We start from the raw sequence: 20,720 nt of genomic DNA, 5'->3' as shown, positions 1-20,720 counted from the left end.
GTGTCATCAGCAAATTTAATCAGTTTACCATCAATTCCTTCATCTAAATCGTTGATAAAGATGTTGAACAATACAGGGCCCAGGACAGAGCCCTGTGGTACCCCACTTGAGACATTCTTCCAACTGGATGTGCAGCCATTTACGACCACTCTTTGGGTCCGATCACTAAGCCAGTTATGAATCCACCTAACAGTTGCCTTGTCCATTCCATACTTAGTCATTTTTTCAATAAGGATTGTATGAGAGACTTTGTCAAATGCTTAGCTGAAGTCAAGATATACTATATCTACAGCATTTCCTTGATCCACCCAATCAGTGATACCATCATAGAAGGAAATTAAGTTAGTCTGACATGACTTATTAGTTACAAACCCATGCTGACTCTGTTTAATCACTTCATTCTTATCCAGGTATTGACATACATGTTGTTTAATAATTTGTTCAAAGATCTTTCCTGGTATAGAAGTCAGACTCACCGGCCTATAGTTGCCTGGGTCCACCTTCTTCCCCTTTTTGAAGATAGGAACAACATTTGCTCTTCTCCAGTCTTCTGGCACTCCTCCTGTTCTCCAAGAATTTTCAAAGATTATGGAGAGGGGTTCAAAAATTTCTTCTGCTATCTCCTTCAGTACTCTGGGGTGTAATTCATCTGGACCTGGAGACTTGAATTCATTTAGGTTAGCTAAGTGTTTCCTCTCTATCTTTCTGTTTATAGATATCCTGGATTCTTCTATTCCCTTAATAGGACAGTGAATAACAGTTGAAGTTACATTTCCTTTCTGAGAGAAAACAGATGCAAAATAGGAATTTAAAAATTCAGCCTTCTCAACATCCTGTCTTACCATTTCATTATTTTCATCCTGTAAAAATCCTATAGCATCTTTGACTTTTCTTTTACTTTTGACATATCCCCAAAATCCTTTATTATTGCTTTTGACATCTCTTGCAAGCCTCAATTCATTTTCAGCTTTAGATAATCTGATTTGTGCCCTGCAGGTTCTGCAGACAGCATTATATTCTTCTTTAGATATGCCTCCCTCTTTCCATTTTATAAACATTTTTTTCTTCCTTTTTAGCATGTGCTTAAGTTCTGTGTTCATCCATCCTGGTTTCCTTAAATGCTTCCTATTCTTCCCTCTTTTCGGAATTGTTAACAACTGTGCTTTGAGAATTTCATTTTTCAAGATTTCCCATCCTTCCTGGACATTTTTGTCTTTAAGGATATCCAGCCATTGGATCCCTCGAATTCTCTTTCTGAATCCCTTAAAATCTGCCTTTCTGAAATCTAACCTTGACGTCTGAGTCTTCACAGGTCTTCCGCCTCTAGTTATCCAAAATTCTAAAATAGCATGGTCGCTACCTCCTAGGGTCCCAGCCACTTTTACCTCCTCAACCATTTCCTCCCTGTTTATAAGGATTAGATCCAAGGTAGCAGTTCCCCATGTTTTCTCCCCTACCTTTTGGAAGATAAAGTTGTCAGCAAGAGAGGATAAGAATTTCCTTGACCTGTTAGTTTTGCCTGAGAGAGATTCCCAACAAATGTCTGGATAGTTGAAATCTCCCATGACAACTATGTCATATTTTTTGGAGAACTTGGCCATTTGATGCATAAAGAGTTCATCCATATCTTCAGCTTGCACAGGTGGCCTGTAGTAAATGCCTACAATGGTGTCCTTTCCATTGTTCTGTCCTTGTATTCTCACCCAAACAGTTTCCACAGAACTCCCAGTCTCTGAAGCTTCAATCTCTCTGCAGATATACGCGTTTCTAACATACAGCGCGACACCCCCTCCTCGTTTATCAAGTCTGTTTCTTGCAAATAAGTTGTATCCTTCTAGTCTTGTATTCCAATCATGTGTATTGTCCCACCAAGTTTCAGTGATTCCAATGACATCATATTTCTTTTCCTGTGTTAGTAGTTCCAATTCTCCTTGTTTGTAGCCCATGCTTTGTGCATTAGTATAGAAACATTTTAGTTTGTGATAGGTTTCTCTTTCTCCAATATTTTTATTAATTAGATTCTTTTGTCTTTGTTCTTCCTTTCCACTTCTAATAGCAGAGTTCTCAATAGCATTTGTCAGGTGTATGGCTTTTTCTGGTCTTTTGCTTCCCTTTCCATGTTGTTCTAGTTTAAAGCTCTCCTTACAAGTGTAGCAAGGCGACTTCCAAATACATGCTTTCCAGTCTTCGTAAGGTGCACCCCATCTCTAGCAAGTAGTCCATCGTATAAGTAATTCACTCCGTGATCCAGAAATCCAAATCGTTGCTGACGGCACCATCGGCGTAGCCAGTTGTTCACCTGCAGAATCTTATTCCACCTCCTTGTTCCATGGCCATCCACTGGGAGGATGGAAGAGAAGACCACCTGTGCTCCCAGTTCTTTCACTTTCTTGCCTAAGTCTTCAAAGTCTCTGCAGATGGTTTCCAGGTCATTTCTTGCGGTGTCATTTGTCTCCACATGTAGTAGCAGGAATGGGTAGTCATCTGTAGGTCTGAAGAGTCCTGATATCCTGTCAGACACATCTTTAATTTTTGCACCTGGAAGACAGCACATTTCTCTTGAAGTTATATCCGGTCTGCAGATAGCGGTCTCTGTTCCTCTCAACCGGGAATCCCCCATGACCACCACTCTCCGTTTCTTCTTCACGACATTTTTCTTTCTCCATCCAGGAGGATTCTGAAGGCCTACAAGGTTGCTGTTTGTTGGCAAAGTCTTATCCTGATGTATTTCTTCATCGTTTTCCTGCGTGAGAACCTGGTACTGGTTCCTGAGCAGTATGGATGCTGACTGCCTCCTGATCCTCCTGCTTCTCTGGGTCACATGTCTCCATTCCTCTGTTTCTTCAGGTGCACTTCGAATTTCTTCTCTTTCTGTAACATGAAGAGATAATTCTGCTCTGTCAAGAACTCTTCACCTTCCTTAATGATCTTCAACGTAGCTAACCTCTCTTCGAGATTTTGCAACTTTTCCTCCAACAGGGACACTAGCTTGCATTTGTGGCATGTGAAGTTTGGCTTTTCCACTGGTAAGTCTGTGAACATGTAGCAAGAAATGCAGCTCACCAAATGGCTCCTGGCCTCTTCCATATTGAGATTTCTTAAAAACGATGATCAATCCAACCTCTGTACCATGACCAAGACCAAAGAGCTGTCTAAGGACACCAGGGACAAAATTGTAGACCTACACAAAACGGAATGAGCTATGGAACAACAGTCAAGCAGCTTTGTGAGAAGACAATAACTGTTGGCATAATTATTAGATAATGGAAGAAAAACAAGATGACTTTCAATCTTCCTCGGTCTGGGGCTCCATGCAAGATCTTGCCTCATGGGGTAAGGATGATTTTGAGAAAGGTCAAAAATCAGCCCAGAACTGTATGGGAGGCCTTGGTCAGTTACCTGAAAAGAGCTGGGACCACAGTCTCAGACATTACCATTAGTTAAACACTACACCATCATGGATTAAAATCCTGCAGGGCACGCAAGGTCCCCTTGCTCTTGCCAGCACATGTCCAGGCCCGTTTGAAGGTAGTTAATGACCATCTGGATGATCCAGAGGGAGCATGGGAGAAGGTCATGTGGTCAAATGAGACCAAAATAGAACTTTCTGGTATCAACTTCACTTGCCGTGTTTGGAGTAAGAACGAGGATGAGAACAACCCCAAGAACACAGTCCCAACCATGAAGCATGGTGGGGAAAAATCATACTTTAGGGGTGCTTTTCTGCAAAGGGGACAGGACAACTGCACTATATTGAAGGGAGGATGGATGCAGTCATGTATTGCAAAATTTTGTCCAACAACCTCCTTCCGTCAGTAACAACATTGAATATAGGTCATAGATGGGTCTTCCAGCATGACAATGACCCAAAACACACAGCCAGAGCAACTAAGGATTGGCTCCGTAAAAAGCATTTGAAGGTCCTGGAGTGGCCTAGCTAGTCTCCAGACCTGAACCCAGAAGAAAATCTTTGGAGGGAGCTGAAACTCGAGGGAGGGAGCCCCGAAACCTGAAAGATCTGGAGTAGATCTGAATGGAGGAATAGGTCAAAATCCCTGATACAGTGTGTGCAAATTTGGTCATGAAATACAGGAAACACCTGACCTCTGTAATTGCAAACAAAGGTTTCTGTACCAAATATTAAGTCCTGTTTCTCTATTGTATCAAATACTTATTTCATGTAATAAAATGCATATTAATTATAGAAAAATCATACAATGTGATTTCCTGGAATTTTAAAAAAAATTATTTCTCACAGTTGAAACATACCTACGATAATAATTATAGACCCTTCCATTCCTTATAGGTGGGAAAACTTGCAAAATCGGTAGTGTGTCATATACTTATTTTCCCCACTGTATATGACCAGAATTGTTGGGACACCTGCACATTACACGCATAGGAGTTTTTATTACATCCAATTCTAAATCCATAGGCAATAATATGGAGTTGGTCTCCCCACTGGAGCTAAAACAGTTCCACTGTTCTTGTAAAACTTTCTAAAAGATTTTGGAAGGTGTCAGAGAGTATTTTTGCCCATTCATCCACAATAGCATTTGTGAGGCCAGATACTCTTGTTGGACAAGAGGACTTGACTCGCAATCTCTTTTCTAGTTTATTCCAAAGTTTATTCATGAAGTCAAGGTCAGGGCTTTGTTAGGACCTGTCAAGGTCTTCTGAACTAAATTAAAACAACCATGCCATTGTGAACCTTGCTCAGTATACTGGGGCACAGTAATGCTGGAACAGAAAAGGGCCTTTTTCAAACTGTTCCCACAAAGATGGAAGCATACAATTATTCGAAATGTCTTAACATGCGGATAGCCTCTCAAGCATTAAAGGCAACCTGTCTTCAGAAATAATACTGTTAACCTGCAGGTATGCTGTTTACCTGCAGGTTAATAGTGTTATTATGCTGTCCGGCGCCTGCTTGCAGCTGAATACAGCGGGGAGAAAACGATCTTTATTCTCCCCGCCAGCATTCGTTATTCAGTTATGGAGGTGGGGGTGCTGCGGGTTCAGTCACACTCTGAGTATGCCTGTTTGGCAGCTCACTAGCGACCATTTAGCGATGCACCAGCGATCCTGACCGGGTTGTATCGTTGTCGGGATCGCTGGTGCATCGCTAAGTGTAATGGGACCTTTAGACACAAACATTACACAGCACACAGCAGGGGCACATTTATAAGATTATCTCAGCACAGGAACATTTAATTTAAACACATCCAATTGTGGAAATTATTATTATTACAAGATCTATTAATTAAAATGAACTTTTGTTCATGGGAAAACGCCTTTAATGACTGTTTGCCAATGGAAAAAAAATTCAGTATTTGATTCCAAATGTTTTATAACCAAGCATAATGATTATCATTAAACTTCATTCATGGTTAGATTATAGTCCTAACTATAGCAAACTTTAGAAATAGCTGGTGAAATTTTGAAATCCCTTTTCTAAATAAATTAGAAGAGTGCTAAATGCATGTCCATTCATCATTTTTATAAGAATATTGTTTAAAAGGGTTGGTATTTTAATGTGTAAGAATTTTGTAAAACCTGCTGATGCAAGAGTAAAATAACAAAATCATCTAATTTTGTACTCGCCTTCACCCTCTCCAGTGATTCAGCACAGACCCTAATGCAACTTTCCAGACTTTATTAAAAAGTGACGGCATGTAAACGCTACAACAAATCAATGACCTGTAGATATCATATCTCGTATCGCCGGGTGGTGATGCTAGTAGTATGGCATGTGACTGCAGGAACTACTGAATGGCTGCAGCACTTGATCACTGGGGAGAGAGTATGTGACTACTGAAGATTATGTTATTTTACAATATTAGCAGACATTTTTACAAAATGTTTACAAGTTTTATAATCCCTTTAAAGAGAATCTGTCACCCTATTTTTCACCTATCAGCTGCCGGCACGACATCAGGGACTTATGGGTGTCGTGGTCTGGTCTGGTGCCTCCCATCTTCTAACGGTGATGTCTTCTTTGCTGCCTGTCGAGGCTCATGCGCAGGCGCACTGACCTCTTCCGGTGCCTGCAGGACTCTGCTCTGCTCTCAATAGGGCAGAGCAGTGCGCCTGCGCAGGATCAGTGACGGGAAGGAAAGAAGAAGACGTCACCGTTAGAAGAAGGGAGGCGCCGGACCGGACCGCGACACCCATCGGACCAAGACCGGGCTTGGGACCGCCCCAGGGTGAGTATAATATAACTCATTTTACATATCTTTCAGGTTACATCAGGAGCTTATCTACAGCATTACAGAATACTGTAGATAAGCCCTTGATGTTGGTGCTGGCAGCTGATAGGCGAAAAATAGTGCGACGGATTCCCTTTAATTGACTTGATTCATTCGCTTTGTAAATGGAAAACATTTATTACTTTTAGAAGTCAATGAAAATAATATGTTTTACGCAGGCAAACATGGATTTTTCACATTGCAGCAAACTGCATCCTGCTCCAATTTTTAATGAGTATGTCTAAAAATATATCAATCTAACAAAATTAACACATAGTGGGCTATTCTGCTCTTGTGCAATCTTCAGACATTAACTTTTTTTTTCTTAATTTTGTAAAGACTGTATTCACCTGCTGCTTTGTACATGCTAGCAGATTACAACAACATTGAACAGATAAGAATTGCTGTGTAATAATTAATATAAAAGTTTAAAAAGCCATTTTTCTTTGTCAGAACATCCATTAAAAACAAAAGTGTAGCTTGAAATTTTGGGGCACTAGTCATTGATGATTTTACATTCTATTATCTGCGGAAGTGCTCTCTATATATAGTATTGCATACATTCTATATATGAAGTACCATTTGTATAGAGCTATTACTCCACACTATGTAATAGGTACCATAGAAGCAGTCCTAATTGGTTGCTTGTTTGTCCTCTACCCTTTGAGTCTTTTAAGAACTCCCCTCCCCTCAAGAATTGGCCAAGACGGTTTAGCAATAGCCTGTAGACTAATGAGAAGAAAGTGGATGAGAGAAAAAATAAACACTAGGACCTTCAGTTCTGTGACAACATTAAAATGCGTGGTGCATTTCATGGTTCGCTATAGACAATTCTTTCTTCCATTTTATTCCACTGTTAACAGCTTCTACATATTAGAACAATGAATCACTGCAGGATTCCAGTCGCAATGGTAATAGTAATGATAATTTCAGCGTGTTCGAAAAATATGTTCGAGTCCCCATGGCTGCATGTCTTGCAGCTGTTAGACAGCCGCAACATAAGCTGGGGTTGTGTGTTTTGCCTGTATTGCAGCTGTCTAACAGCAGCGAGACATGCAGCCAAGGGGACTCGAACATATTTTTCTAGCACAGAGAAAACACTTGGTTAGCACACGAGCATGCTTGGGTAACACTTTGTCTGAGCACATTCGCTTATCACTAGTTGGCAGTATATCTATTCTGTTTAGTGAATTGGCAAGATCAGTGCACACTGACCCACAGACTCACAGAAAGTGATAGGATGTATAATACTCATATTCTGTGAGTTAATATGTATTACATAATGCCCACAAATCCTTTTCAAAGCATGCTAATAATGTTGCAAGTCCAACAAAGTACTAGCTGTAAACCTGTAGGTATCCATTCTTTCATTACTTAGATAATATTAATATGTTTATGAAACCCGTGATTTTTACAATTCCATAATGACTTTCTCCTTTTTGGTTTTGAAATTAAAAAATTGACATATATGTATACAGATATGAATATATATATATATATATATATATACTGTTCAACAAAAAGGGAACACTATTTTGTTTGCAACAGGCTGTTTGCACGTTCCCTTTATTTCTTTGAGCAGTATATATATATATATGTAGTGGTTATGGAAAGTATTCAGACCCCTTTAAATTTTCAACTCTTTGTTTCATGGCAGCCATTTGGTAACTTCAAAAAAGTTCTCAGTTTTCTCATTAATGTACACTCTGCACCCCATCTTGACTGAGAAAAAAATAGAAATGTAGAAATTTTTGCAAGTTTATTAAAAAAAGAAAAACTGAAATATCACATGGTCATAAGTACTCAGTCTCTTTCCTCAGTATTGAGTAGAAACATCCTTTTGAGCTAGTACAGCCATGAGTCTTCTTGGGAATAATGCAACAAGTTTTTCACACCTGATTTGGGGATCCTCTGCCATTCTTCCTTGCAGATCCTCTCCAGTTCCATCAGGCTGGATGGTGAACGCTGGTGGACAGCCATTTTCAGGTCTTTCCAGGGATGCTCAATTGGGTTTCAGTCAGGGCTCTAGCTGGGCCAGTCAAGAATGGTCACAGAGTTGTTCCAAAGCCACTCCTTAGCTATTTTAGCTATTGTTTTGTTGGATGGTGAACCTTCAGTCAAGTCTAAGGTCCAGAGCACTCTGGAAGAGGTTTTCATCCAGGATATCACTGTACTTGGCCACATTCATGTTTACTTCAATGGCAACCAGTTGTCCTGTCCCTGCAGCTGAAAAACACCCCATAGCATGATGCTGCCACCATCATTTTTCACTGTTGGGATTGTATTGGGCAGTTGATGAGCAGTGCCTGGTTTTCTCCACACATACCACTTAGAATTATCACCAAGAAGGTCTATCTTCGTTTCGTCAGACCAGAGAATCTTATTTCTCATCATGTGGGAGTCCTCCATGTGTTTTTTAGCAAACTCTCTGCGGGTTTTCATATGTCTTGCACAGAGGAGAGGCTTCTGTAGGGCCACTCCGCCATAAAGGCCGACTGGTGGATGGCTGCAGTGATATTTGACTTTGTGGAACTTTCTCCCATCTCTCTACTGCATCTGTGAAGCTCAGCCACAGTGATCTTGGGGTTTCTCTTTACCTCTCTCATCAAGGCTCTTCTCCCATGATTGCTCAGTTTGGCTGGACGGACAGGTCTGGAAAGACTTCGGGTGGTCCCAAACTTTTTCCATTTAAGGATTTTGGAGGCCACTGTGCTCTTAGGAACCTTGAGTACTGCAGAAATTCTTTTGTAGCCTTGGCCAGATCTGTGCATTGCCACAATTCTGTCTCTGAGGTCCTTGGCCAGTTCCTTTGACCTCATGATTCTCATTTCGTCTGACATGCACTGTGAGCTGTGAGGTCTTATATAGACAGGTGTGTGCCCTTCCAAATGAAGTCCTATCAGTTTAATTAAACACAGCTAGGCTCCAATGAAGGAGTAGAACCATCTCAAGGAGGATCACAAGGAAATGAACAGCGTGTGACTTAAATATGAGTGTCTGAGAAAAGGGTCTGAATACTTACGACCATGTGATATTTACATTTTTCTTTTTTAATAAATTTGCGAAAATTTCTATATTTCTGTTTTTTTTCCATCAAGATGGGGTTCAGAGTGTACATTAATGTGAGAAAAAAATGAACTTTTTTGAATTTACCAAATGGCTTCAAAGAAACAGAGTGAAAAATGTAAAGGGGTCTGAATACTTTCGGTACCCACTGTAAAATATATATATATATATATATATATATATATATATATATATATTGCTGTATATATATGTATTTATATTGTAAGAAAGCAAGTGGTAGGGTTCTGGATGACAGATATGGGTCACTGAGGTGGTTGGCCTTGGTAATGTAAAGTCTGTACTGCTAGCACTACGTTACCGAGAGAGTTTTAATTTGACTGGATTCTGGGATTTAGGTGCAAGCAAAAGAGTTTTGGTGGAAAAGGTTGTTCCCATAATTCAGCCCGGGGCTTACAGGCCTAATTACAGCAGCAGGTTTAGCTCAGCAGAGTGGAGTTTGGACAGGAGCTGAATAGAGTTGTGTTTGTCTGGTGAACACATTTATACTGCTGGAGCTGCTACTGCCTGAAATATTGACATTGGTGAGGCTGCTACATATGCCTTGTTTCATTGTGCCTGAAGAACTTTTTATGCTATTCCCTTGTACTGGAGGAAGGCTGTTTTCGCTTTGGAGCTCTAAAGTTTATGATGGACAATAAACTTTATGCTGTTTTGATATAAAAACCCTATGAGTGTGTGTATCCTTACGCCAACCAGAGAGCTGAAACCCAACAACACCCTACAATACACACACACATCAAAAACAACATAGCTATAACATACTTTTATCTGCTGATGAAACTCAAAATAATAATAATAATTATACAAGTCATACAGTTGCGAAATAATGCAGCTACAGTACTCATGTATGGCTAAATTCACACTTCCTTTATGATATTGCATTTGTCTGTGTTAGCACTGTACTTACCCGGTCCTCCGCTGCCCGCCTTTCTGTTGCTGCTGCTGGTCCCGCTCGGCTCCCCGCTCCTCGCCGCCACGCTCTGGCGTCCCAACGTGCAGCTGCTCGGGTATCGCGACGCATTTCTCCTGCTCCACTGGCCTCGCGCACAGCAGTCTCGTGCATGCGCCTTAGGTCCCAGCTGTGCGAACTCTCGCGGTCTTTAGCTGCTACGGTGACCTGACTTGGAAGGACCACTCGTCCAATGGAGGCAAACACCAGGGAAATCAGGCCGCTCTCCCTTAGGCTGTGTGCACACGCTGCGGATTAGGTGCGGATTCATCCGCGCGGATTTTGTAAAATCCGCAGGTGAAACCGCAGGTCAAAATACCTGCGGTTTTACCTGCGGATTGCTCTGCGGTTTTGCCCTGCGGTTTTTCATCTCCTCAATGGAGGAGATGGCAAACCGCAGGAGAATCCGCAGAAAGAATTGACATGTCAATTCTTTCTGCGGATTGAAAACCGCAGATAATCCGCGCGGAAAATTCCGCACCATCTGCACTGCGGTTTTTGATTCCCATAGGGAATCATGGTACTGTACACCGCAGCAGAAACTGCTGCTGGTCCGCAGCGGCCAAAACCGCTGCGGAACCGCAGCAAAATCCGCAGCGTGTGCACACAGCCTAAGTGGAGAGGCCTGATTATTGTGTATGATTTATGTACCTTTACTTAGGCCCTTTCTTGTTAGTTTTCTTGTACTTCTGATATTCTTATGGTCACTAGTGTTTGTCATTCTTTGTCCTCCACAGCTCCTGCATCCTCTGTTCGCTCCAGGGGTCTCCTGTTCCTGTTTCCTCTCCTTGTGTCCCTTTTCCCCAGATCCTGGCCTTAGAGCTCCTGACCTTCTCCTTTCCTGCTTCTCCAGTTCTCCTTTGGTGTCCTATCCCTTTTCGTTCCCAGCTCCTTCTGTCTGGTGTATGATTATTTTCTGCTCCTACGAGTTGTCCTCTAGCTCCGGCTGTCATGGTACTTGAGGCCCCTGAGCCTTCCTCTAATGATCCCTTTATAGGGGTTGGTTCCACCTGGTAATTTCACTCAGGGGAGGTTCGGTACCACGACCCAGAGGGTCCACTCTTGAAAGCTTGCCTCTCTTGGCGTTACAGTCTGTGTTATTTTTAGGAACAGACAGACAGAATTCATGAGGAAACAGGATTGATTGAATAATTAATCCAAGCTGAAGCAGAGGTACTCCATAGGTTATTATAAAATTCATCTGGGCAAAATACTGGAACATATGCATTTCATTTCATTCTAAAAACAGACACAAAAAGGAACCAAAATAGACACCATAATGACCCATGGAATTGGGAATGTGGTCTAAAGTATCCTGTTACTGAACAAAATCCAGTATGCCAACACCAATATTACCAAAAACATTGTTACAAAAGGGTAAATATTACCATCATGCTATGACCACATAAAATTACTATACATATTGACCAAATGATACCACCATACTGATCATTACCAAACATAAGTGAATCGACCAATTTTACTATCAAGACTACAATATAAGAGACAAATAATACCGGCAGATCATAACCACATATTAGTATATACTGTAAGTGGCTGTATAATACAACCATCCTGATCATTAACAAAAAACACTGTACTAACACTGATATTACCAGTCTACAATGACCATATTATGGTAGATAAAATTTCTATACCAGCGCTTTATCAAACCGTATATATTTCTAGTAACCCTAGAAAAAGGCCTTGAGTAAACTGGCACTTCCAATTCAATATCTAAACCTACATGTAAACAGAAGTTATTGCCATATATTTAGAAAAATATTCCAACTTTAGTTAGAAAAATTCATTCTTTAAAAACAAAGGGGAAAATAAATGCAGACACCGCACCTGCAGGACATGTTACCACTTATAAATATATTGTTTTCTCATTCCACAAAATAGTTACTTCCATGTATATTACAATGCCTATAGGTTGATAACAGCAATATATGTAATAAATGTAATAAATAATTAATCAACCTTTCTAATTTTACAAATATCCCCACACATTGGTATTTAGCCCATGTGTAACCAATGCAAAGTCTATAACTGGTCAAACGCTATTACATTGAATTCATATCAAGCAGTTATTTCATCTGGCCAAAACAACCTAGAGCACTAAAATGCTTGTGCAGTGCCAAAGTGCAAAGTGCCGATATAAAGTCTCAAGTACTAGACAAAATATAAGAATCAATGCTAAAGTGCATAATACTGGTATAGAATATTTGAACACTGGACCGAATGTGGAGATACTAAACAGTTAAGTAAGTAAAGAGTAGAGTCATAACCTGCAGATGAAGTCCAGGTCACGTTTAAGCTTCTTCCTGGGGTGTCTGCATTTAACCCCTTAACGACCAGGGGTATTTTTGGTTTTGCATTTTCATTTTTCCCTCCCCTTCTTTCCAGAGCCATAACTTTTTTATTTTTCCGTTTATATGGCCATGTAAGGGCTTATTTTTTGCGGGACGAGTTGTACTTTTAAATGACACCATTGGTTTTAGCATGTCGTATACTCGAAAACGGGAAAAAAATTCCAAGTGCGGTGAAATTGCCAAAAAAGTGCAATCCCACACTTGTTTTTTGCTTGGCTTTTTTGTTAGGTTCACTAGATGCTAAATCTGACCTGCCATTATGATTCTCCAGGTCATTACGAGTTCATAGACACCAAACATGTCTATGTCCTCTTTTATCTAAGTGGTGAAAAAAAATTCCAAAGTTTGCTAAAAAAAAAAAAAAAAAAAAAAATTTGCGCAATTTTCCAAGACCCGTAGCGTCTCCATTTTTCATGATCTGGGGTCGGGTGAGGGCTTATTTTTTCCGTGCCGGACTGACGTTTTTAATGATACCACATTTGTGCAGATACGTTCTTTTGATTGCCCGTTATTGCATTTTAATGCAATGTCTTGGTGACCAAAAAAACGTAATTCTGGCGTTTTGAATTTTTTTCTCGCTACGCCGTTTAGCGATCGGGTTAATGCTTTTTTTTTATTGATAGATCGGGCGATTCTGAACGCAGCGATACCTAATATGTGTATTGTGGGATTTTTTTTACTGTTTTATTTTGATTGGGGCGAAAGGGGGGTGATTTGAACTTTTATGTTTTTTTAATTTTTTTTATTTTTAAACATTTTTTTTTTTTACTTTTGGCATGCTTCAATAGCCTCCATAGGAGGCTAGAAGCTTGCGCAACCCGATCGGCTCTGCTACATATGGGCGATGAGCAGATCGCCCATATGTAGCAGATTTACTGCTGTGCTTTCAGCGCCGACCACCGGGTGGCGCTGAAAGCCTTATGCCTGGAACAACCATAGAGGTCTCATAGAGACCTCTGGTTGTCCAGGCAACGTGACGCTGACCCCCGATCATGTGACGGGGTCGGCGATGACGTCATTTCCGGCCCGGCGGCCGGAAATGCTATTTAAATGCCCGCTGTCAGCTTTGACAGCGGCATTTAACTAGTTAATAGGCGCGGGCGGACGGCGATTCCGCTCGCGCCTATTGCGGGCACATGTCAGCTGTTCATAACAGCTGACATGTCCCGGCTTTGATGCGGGCTCAGCGCCGGAGCCCTCATCAAAGCAGGGGAGATGTCCGATGACGGACTGTGTCCGTTATTGGACATTAAGGGGTTAATGTCCCCATTTTTATTTGTTTTTAAAGAACAAATTTTTCTAAATAAAGTTGGAATATTTTTCTTAAATATTTGTGGCAATAACTTCTGTTTACATGCAGGTTTAGACAGTACATATATATATTTCTATAGTGTACAGATACTGCATTTTTCAGACTGTAAGATGCACTTTTTTCCAAAAATTTTTTCGGGAAAATCAGGATGCGTCTGATAGTCCAAATGTACTTACAGGAGTGTGGCAATTCTGCTAGTCCTGGGCTGGTAAGAACGGGTGTTCGGTCGTGCGACTCTGCAGGGCGATGATCTGACTCCCATCCCAGGCTGATGTAACAGGTTCAGGGGGGCTTGGTGGTGTGAGGGCTCCGCTGACATTTTGAGAAAGCCCCTCACTTACATTGCTACAATGTGGTGGCCTCTGGGAAAATGTCCGCCGGAGGCGGCGCATGTGCAGATTGATCGGGAGACGATATCTAGGTGCTGAGATCTCAATCTGTGCATGCACCGGCGCTGGTGCCCATTTTTCCTCGGGGCCACTGCTTTGCAGCAATGGATGTCCTGGGGCTCCGGACTTTCACAAAACGTTGACAGAGCCCCTGCACCACCGAGCACCGTTGAACCTGTTGCATCAGCGTGGGATCGTCGTCGGACCACGGAACACCTCCTGTGACACCGCTCCACCAGTGCTGCCGATCCCCCCAAAAAAAGCTGAATTCAGACAGTAAGATGGGCCACCATTTGATGCATTTATTTTTTTCCCTATTTTCCTTCTGAAAATTTGTGGTGCGTCTTATGGTCCAGTGCGTCTTATAGTCCAAAAAATACGGTAAATATAATTACTCATTAGTGACATTCTTGATTGTAGTTATATAATTTCCCATTTCTTTTTCACTTGATTGTCATAACCACTTCTTCCAACCATGACTCATTTTTGCAAAATGCAACAAACAGACATTCTTATCAATTTTCTAGCACCTTCAATATAATCCCCATCTCTACAAAAACTACATAGAGCAATAGTCACCCAAAAGGCTCCCTGGAGTAATAATGTCTCCTCTTGCCTCCTTATAGTATTGCAGCTCCCATAAAGGATGTGGATACAGTTAGGAGTGTTGCGGTCTCTAGTGGCCAACTGCCAGACATGTACATTAGGCATTTCTCAGAATTGTCAGATGGCCAGTCTCTCCCTGACAGGTACTGTGCCTAATGACTGTCGCAAAGCTAATATGGTGCCAGTGTAATAAACGTGCAGGTGCTGAGTATGTCACCATGGGACAGAGACAGACCAAAAGTTAAAGGGTTTATTTACAGGGGTCAAAATCTCCTCGCAGGGAGAAAACAGTGGGGGTTAAACTGGGAAGGTAATAGCGATTTAACGGTTTATGTAAACTAGACAAAGTTATCAAACAGTCAAGCAGGATGGTAATTAACAGGTATTCGTGCAACTTATCAGTCTGAAGAAATCTTGCTTGAAGGGTCGTCTTCTTCAACATAGGTGCCGACAGCAGCGGCACTTGTAGTCACTGTAGTCTCTGTTAGAGGGTAACTGGGGCCTCCGGGGTTAAGGAGAAAGGCAGGGGGGGCACTGGGCCAAACTGGGTCTCCCCTGCTCTGAGTCTCTGCTTTAAAACTAACAGTCTCTCCTCCGGAATGATGCTCAGTCTTTTGTTAAGTCTTTCTGCTGAAATCAGGGGCTCTGACCTGTCACCGCGGGCACCGGAGCTGTGTGTGTGGGTCAGTCTCTGCACGGTCAGGAGGACGTATTCCTCTAGTCAATGGGGACTCCACGTCCATGTACTCACAGACAGCAGTATCTATGTCACATCCTCCTGTCTTAGCTCTCTAACCGGGAGTTCTCTCTCCTCTCCTGTGCGCGGCTGTGACCTGATCTCCTTGCTGCACATGCTGCTCAGACCTGCGCGCTCTCTCTTTTCACGCCCTCAGCCTGCACTGCTTCTTGTATAGCAGACCTTCCTCTTCCCCACTGCTACTGACAGGGCCATGATGCAATCGATCCAGGTCCAAAAGTTTTCCCCCCGGCAACCCTGCTGCCCAGCTTTATGGTTCCGGACACTGAGCAGAGGAGGTAACCCCCTTCTGATTCTTCTTGTGCTTCACCCCCTTACACCAGTTTTCAAAAAGAGCTCTTGTTCTTTCTCAGATAATTATAGACCAATAAGCTAAACATACACAGAGGGAAAAATATTTGTTGGGCTTGTAAGGGGCTATATACAGGAGCATGTTGTATAAAGTACGGTAATATTGTAAAGGATAACCACCCACCATGGTTTTACTAAGGACAGAATTTATCAAACCAACCTGATTAATTTTTATGAAGAGGTGAATTGAAACCTGGACAGAGGGGTAGCTGTGAATATAGTGTTTGTGGACTTTGCAAAGGCATTTGACTATTTCACATGAATGCTTAATGGGTAAATTTAGGTGTGTAAGCTTAGAAAGTGAGGTTTGCAATTGAATGAAAATGGGCTCAAAGACGGCATCCAGGGAGTTGTGGCAAATGACTATCAATGTGAATGGTCTCCCATTATACGTGTTATGTATTAGTGATATAGAAGATCAAAGACTAAATAATAGCAGGTAATGTCAATCAGTGGCTTCTAAGGCCAGCAGGATATTGTCATGTAATAAAGCACCACTTGTAAGGCTGGAGTCACACTAACCTGCGCAAAATACGGTCAGTATTTTACATGCGTAATACGGATGACAGACTCCTAAACAGTGCTCCGTATGTCATCCGTAATCAAGGTGTGGTCGCGTATTTTGCGCATGTCAGCATCCGTATGTAATCCGTATGGCATCCGTATGGTGGGATTTTCTCGCAGGCTTGCAAAATGGACATAATGGAGCCCTATGACAGTTTTAATAAAGAAATGAAAGAATAGATATAGACACATAGAATGCAAATATATATATATTCTATGTGTCTATATCTATTCTTTCATTTCTTTATTAAAACTGTCAGTGTGAGTTTACTGTATAGCCACTGAATTGCCGGCTTTACTAAAAGACCCGGTGTAAAACCCATATTTCTCGCAAGTCACACGTGTGGTCCGTGTGTAATCCATATTTTTTGCGCACCCATAGACTTGCATTGGCGTACTACGGGCGTAGTACGCTGACAATCGCAGCATGCTGCGAGTGGCACGGAGCGTACTATACTGAGGAGAAATATACGCCTGGTGCGAGTGACCCCATAGAAAATCATTTGTCCGTGTGTAATGCGTGCTTTTTGCGCCTCTCACTCTCCTGTATTCCTCGCCAGTGTGACTCCGGCCTTAAATGTAATTCCCCTGACCCCTGTATCAGACTCACTTGCCGCCTTCATTCTTCTCCAGCTTGGCTCCCATTGGACTTTGACGAAAAGTGATCTGCATCCAGGTCCAGTGTTTCATCGAGCATGCCTGAGGTCTCTTTCAATAAATCTCTATGAGAGCCTTGTTCTGGCTCTGATAGACTTGGATTGAGATTTTGTGATATAACTAGTCAGAATTTATGGGCACAAGATGGCGCCAAGGGACTAAAGCGGTGTCGGTAAAAGGTGATGCCCTGGAAGGTGAGTATATGAATGGGGGTAGTGGCCTTACCTTTAAAGCGCCGCTCCAGTGCAGAAAAAACAAAACACTGGAATGGTGCTTTAATAGAGGGTTGTAATATTACCACTTTACAAAGTGTAAATATGGCGTCATCTGAAGAATGCATATCTGTTATGCTCACCAGTTCAGAGAAAGGATACCCTGGAGTTACTGTTGAAAAATATTAGGTGTTCTGCCTTCGTCTGCGTGTGATGCTGTGTGGATTCCAGCATATGGCTAAACCCTTCATTCACTCCCAGTAAAAAGACTGTATGGGTGCTTAAGTCTATGTTTATTGATGTTACGGCTCAGCGAGGCAAACCTCCAAGAGTGGACCCTCTGGATTGTGGCACCGAGGACCCCCGGGCGAGCGGACCAGGTGGAGCCGACCCCTATACAGGGATCGTTAGGAGCAGGTCCCGGGGCTCGAGCAACATGATAGCCAGTACCAAGAGGGGAGGCTCTTTAGGGAAGCTGGAGCCCCTCCACGGGACAGAGACAGAGCACGGGGTGATGGAGTGGAATGCGGGTGGCGGACCAGACGTGGAACTGGAGGACAAGGCGGAGGGGTATAATAGAACAGAACTGGAACTCAGGAGACACAGACAGGACACTGGACAAATGAGTAAGGCTAGAACACAGAACAGTGTTGTGAGTTCATTTTCCCCTTCATTACTGAGGCCCGAGGAACTCCCTCTTCTGGTAAAGAAAGGTAGTGAGCCTGATTCTCAAACACCTGAGGCTGATGATGATGACTGGATGAGTGGAGTTACTGACTGGATATAAGGCTGCCGACGCCCTTCTGCCCTGCGGATGATTTCTCTGTGGGATCCTTGGAGACCAGTCTGAATTCCTGCTCCTCTAAAGCTAAGTTTGCTGCTCGGCCTTTTGCTTGGGTGCTTGACTTTGTTTTTCTGGATGTCTGCCATTCCCTGCTGGGGGCTCTGTCTTCTGAAAATACCTGAGTGCTGATTTAGTTTTTGAAGCCTAGCTGCTTCAGGGCCTTTTTCATATCAGCTTGTTGGCTTATGTCTTTGATAGGGTTTTGGCAGATTGCAGACAGCAACCTTCCTGTCCTTTCCTATCTAGGTAGTTTTTAGGCCCCGTCTTTGCTCAGTCTATCTTTCTGTCTGTGTTAGTATTTTCATCTTGCTTCACCGTCATTATATGTTGGGGGCTGCCTATTGCTTTGGGGTCTGCTCTGGTGCAGTTTAGATTTCCCCCTTCTTTCTTTAGGCCTATGTAATTCTACGGCTGTGATCGAGGGGTCTAGGGCATCGTAGGAACCCCCCACGGCTACTGCTAGTTGTGTTGATAGGTTTGGGTGTCTGCAATCTGATAGTTGCCAACTTCTCTGGTTTTCTGGACTTAGCTTGTATTTCTGCTTTTGCCTCCTACGGTGACTCATTCATAACAGGACAGGCAGGCAGGCTAGGACACAGGACAGGCTGGCAGGCTAGGACACTGGAGAGACGGGCACGGCTGGAACACAGAACAGGCAGGCAGGCATGGACTCAGAAGCGGGCACGGCTGGAACACAGGATAGGTGGGCAGGCAAGGACTCAGGGGCACAGCTGGAACACAGGACAGGTGAGTAGATGGGGAGACAAAAGCAGGGAGACGACAAGGTAGCTGCTGAGAGCAGCAACGCCAAACGCTAGGGAACCTAAGATCAGGCGCCTCCATTAGGAAAGGGCGGCCTGATATACCTGACCCACAAGCTCCCATTGGTCCGGCAGTGCTTTCGGGGAGCTCAGGGAGAGGAGGTGACGCGCAGCCGCAGCCTACGGTGCATGCGCAGAGGCGCCGTCGACCGTGGAGCTGTCAGACGGCGCAAGCCCCGACGTGAAGAAGGAAGTGCTGCTGGAGCGAGGAGGTAAGCAGGAATGGAGGCGGCCATGACGGTGGTAACAGTACCCCCCCTTAAGCCACCCCTCCGCACGTCTGGCAACAAACTTCTTGAGAATGCGGGGTGCGTTGATATTCTCCCGGGGTTCCAAGGACTTCTCCTCAGGACCAAACCCTTTCCAATCAATAAGAAAAAAGGTCCTCCCTCTAACCCTTTTCATAGCTAGTATATCTCTTACCTCAAAGATGTTGTCGGTGCCGACCAGTTGAGAAGCAGAGTCGGGTGGGGAGTGAAAACGGTTTAGTACCACTGGTTTCAGGAGAGAGACATGGAAGGTATTCGGAATTCGGAGCGAAGCAGGCAACCTCAACTTGTAGGCGATATTGTTGACAAGTCCAAGAACTTCAAAAGGACCAATGGACCTAACTTGAAAGAAGGCAACTTCAGCCAGATATATTTGGATGACAGCCAGACCTTCTCACCCGTGCGATACGGAGGAGAATCCTGTCTGCTCTTGTCAGCGTGATTCTTCATCCGATCACTGGCTCTCTTGAGTGCTGTGTTGGTCTCGGCCCAAATTTTGGAAAATTCTGTGGACAAAGAATTGGATACAGGTACCTCTGAGGCAGGGGTCACTATAAGGGGAACACCAGGATGTCGGCCAAATACGACAAAGAACGGAGACTTTATTGAAGACTCACTGATATGGTTATTGAAGGCGAACTCAGCTCAGGGAAGAATGTCAAACCAGTTGTCCTGGTGGGCACTGGAAAAGTGACGCAGGTAACCTATCAAGGCTTGGTTAGTTTGCTCCACCTGCCCCTTAGACTGTGGATGGTAAGCGGAGGAGAAATCTAGTGATACACCCAAGAGTTTGCACAGTGCTCGCCAAAAGCGAGAGGTGAATTGAACTGCTCGGTCAGACACTATACGTCACGGTATTCCATGGAATCTGAAGATCTGATGGATGAAGACCTTGGCCAGTTCAGGAGCTGAAAGCAGTCTGGGCAGAGGGACAAAATGTGCCATTTTGGAGAAGCGGTCCACAACTACCAGGATCACCGTGCAACCGGAAGAGCAGGGCAGGTCGGTGATAAAATCCATGGCGATATGTTCCCAAGGAGTCGTAGGAACCAGCAACGGAAGTAGAAAGCCAGACGGAGGCCGTCAAGGAACTTTGCTCTTGGCACAGGACGGACAGGAGGCAACAAAGTCAATCACATCTCAACCAAGAGTAGGCCACCAGTAGTGGCGGGAGATGAGGGCCAATGTCTTCTTAGTCCCTGCATGACCAGCAAGTTTAGAAGAATGGCCCTAGCATAAGCCCTTTCTTCTAGCATCCTCAAACACGAGAGTCTTGCCT

The 20,720-nt window shown here is 43.2% G+C and overlaps 1 long non-coding RNA gene across 3 annotated transcripts in view; it reads right to left on the bottom strand.

The window, feature by feature from the left end:
• Nucleotides 1–20,720, bottom strand: part of LOC141049048 (uncharacterized) — a 242,606-nt gene that overhangs the window by 162,479 nt on the left and 59,407 nt on the right. Inside the window, exon 5 of one of the 3 annotated variants that reach the window (XR_012220237.1) lies at nt 15,220–16,095. The exons of the other annotated variants lie outside the window; for them this stretch is intronic. This is a non-coding gene — a long non-coding RNA (uncharacterized lncRNA). Of the gene's footprint in view, nt 1–15,219; nt 16,096–20,720 lie in introns of those variants that run through there. 3 annotated transcript variants of the gene reach the window in all.

The sequence above is a fragment of the Dendrobates tinctorius genome, unplaced genomic scaffold, assembly GCF_039654945.1.
Source record: "Dendrobates tinctorius isolate UK_male_01 unplaced genomic scaffold, ASM3965494v1 ptg000140l, whole genome shotgun sequence".
Classification (NCBI taxonomy): domain Eukaryota; kingdom Metazoa; phylum Chordata; class Amphibia; order Anura; family Dendrobatidae; genus Dendrobates; species Dendrobates tinctorius.
This window is presented reverse-complemented; position numbering and strand designations above follow the sequence as displayed.